This window comes from Phytophthora infestans, genomic scaffold, assembly GCF_000142945.1.
Source record: "Phytophthora infestans T30-4 supercont1.81 genomic scaffold, whole genome shotgun sequence".
Classification (NCBI taxonomy): Eukaryota; Oomycota; class Peronosporomycetes; order Peronosporales; family Peronosporaceae; genus Phytophthora; species Phytophthora infestans.
This window is the reverse complement of record NW_003303678.1, coordinates 245,058-247,953: the sequence shown is the minus strand read 5'-3', so window position 1 is coordinate 247,953 and position 2,896 is coordinate 245,058.

The following is a 2,896-nucleotide window of genomic DNA, read 5'->3' as shown; positions in this document are numbered from 1 at the left end:
TCCATATGCTGAAAACGTTACAAAAACAGGCCGCTCACCTATATATCTGATTTTGATCTATATCGGTAATACTTCTAGCGATACAAGGCTGGAAATTTGGGTGAATAAGTAATTTTATACGGGGAATCGAGCCATATGGTATACATGCTCTATAGACGGGCCAGAGAGGCAAGATTGCTTAGCAACACGGTTTTTGCGCCGACAGGACTAAAAAATAAGAAAAAATTTTTTTGAATACGGTGAAATCACTATATGCTGGGTGTGTTTTAAAGACGGTTCATTTGATATTACACGAGATTGGTGGTTTTTGAAGCGACAGAGCTGGAATTTTGGTAAAACTGTATATTTGAGTACAGGGAATTAAATCATATGCTGATTATGTGTTAGAGACGGTCCATTTAACTAATTTGGGAAAGGTCTTGGTATATGCAGCCACAGGGCTGAAAACATGAAATACTATGCATTTTGTCATGCTTAGTCTCGTCATAGATGTTATATGTGTTATAGACGTTCAAAGTAGCACCATCTATACTACTAAGTATGCGTAAAGTCATACTATACCATTAGTAAGTAAGAGCGGGTGTTTCGAATGGAAAACCGATCTTTTACCGCACAATCACCGTTTTGACGTGGTTTTTTAACGCTGCACGTGTACTTCTTCGTGCTACACAGTGCTCTACACCTTGAAAACCTTGTGTTGAATATGGTGCCATATGATGCCGAAGCCATATTCGAACTACCGCTAGTATACAAGTCGATACACATGATGAAATTGGGCCAAATCATTGAATTGAATGAAATTGTGATTGTATTGAAGTTTGTATGAACAGTGCATAGACGTAGACTTGTTCAAAGTAGTGCATAAACGTAGACCTGCTCAAAGTAGCATCATCTATACTACTAAGTATGCAGAAAGTCATACTATACGATTAATAAGTAAGAGCTGGTGTTTTGAATGAAAAACCGAACTTTTACCACAAAATCACTGTTCTGACGTGGTTTTTTATGTTCCACACGTACTTCTTCGTGCTACACATTGCTCTACACTTTGGAAAACTTGTGTTGGGTATAGGGCTGTATGATGCGAAAACCATATTCGAGCTGCCGCTAGTATACAAGTCGATACACATCATGAAATCGGGTAAAATCATTGAATTGAGTGAAATTGTGATCGTATTGAAGTTTGTATAAGTAGTGCATAAACGTAGCCTTGCTCAAGTAGTGCATAAACGTAGACCTGCTCAAAGTAGCATCATCTATACTACTAAGTATGCATAAAGTCATACTATACGATTAATAAGTAAGAGCTGGTGTTTTGAATGAAAAACCGAACTTTTACCACAAAATCACTGTTCTGACGTGGTTTTTAATGTTCCACACGTACTTCTTCGTGCTACACATTGCTCTACACCTTGGAAAACTTGTGTTGGGTATGGGGCCATATGATAAAACACCACATTTGAGCTGCCGCTAGTATACAAGTCGATACACATCATGAAATCGGGTAAAATCATTGAATTGAGTGAAATTGTGATCGTATTGAAGTTTGTATAAGTAGCGCACAGACGTAGCCTTGCTCAAAGTAGTGCATAAACGTAGACCTGCTCAAATTAGCATCATCTATACTACTAAGTATGCATAAAGTCATACTATACGATTAATAAGTAAGAGCTGGTGTTTTGAATGAAAAACCGAACTTTTATCACAAAATCACTGTTCTGACGTGGTTTTTCATGTTCCACACGTACTTCTTCGTGCTACACATTGCTCTACACTTTGGAAAACTTGTGTTGGGTATGGCGCCACACGACAAAACACCACATTCGAGCTACCGCTAGTATACAAGTCGATACACATCATGAAAATCGGGTAAAATCATTGAATTGAGTGAAATTGTGATCGTATTGAAGTTTGTATAAAGTAGTGCATAGACGTAGCCCTTGCTCAAAGTAGTGCATAAACGTAGACCTGCTCAAAGTAGCATCATCTATACTACTAAGTATGCATAAAGTCATACTATACGATTAATAAAGTAAGAGCTGGTGTTTTGAATGAAAAACCGAACTTTTACCACAAAATCACTGTTCTGACGTGGTTTTTTATGTTCCACACGTACTTCTTCGTGCTACACATTGCTCTACACTTTGGAAAACTTGTGTTGGGTATAGGGCTGTATGATGCGGAAACCATATTCGAGCTGCCGCTAGTATACAAGTCGATACACATCATGAAATCGGGTAAAATCATTGAATTGAGTGAAATTGTGATCGTATTGAAGTTTGTATAAGTAGTGCATAGACGTAGCCTTGCTCAAAGTAGTGCATAGACGTAGACTTGTTCAAAGTAGTACCATCTATACTACTAAGTATGCGTAAAGTCATACTATACGATTAATTAAGTAAGAGCTGGTGTTTTGAATGAAAAAACCGAACTTTTACCACAAAATCACTGTTTCTGACGTGGTTTTTCATGTTCCACAACGTACTTCTTCGTGCTACACATTGCTCTACACTTTGAAAAACTTGTGTTGGGTATAGGGCTGTATGATGCGGAAACCATATTCGAGCTGCCGCTAGTATACAAGTCGATACACATCATGAAATCGGGTAAAATCATTGAATTGAGTGAAATTGTGATCGTATTGAAGTTTGTATAAGTAGTGCATAGACGTAGCCTTGCTCAAAGTAGTGCATAAACGTAGTCCTGCTCAAAGTAGCATCATCTATACTACTAAGTATGCATAAAAGTCATACTATACGATTAATAAGTAAGAGCTGGTGTTTTGAATGAAAAACCGAACTTTTAACCACAAAATCACTGTTTCTGACGGTGGCTTTTTTATGTTCCACACGTACTTCTTTCGTGCTACCACATTGCTTCTACACTTTTGGGAAAA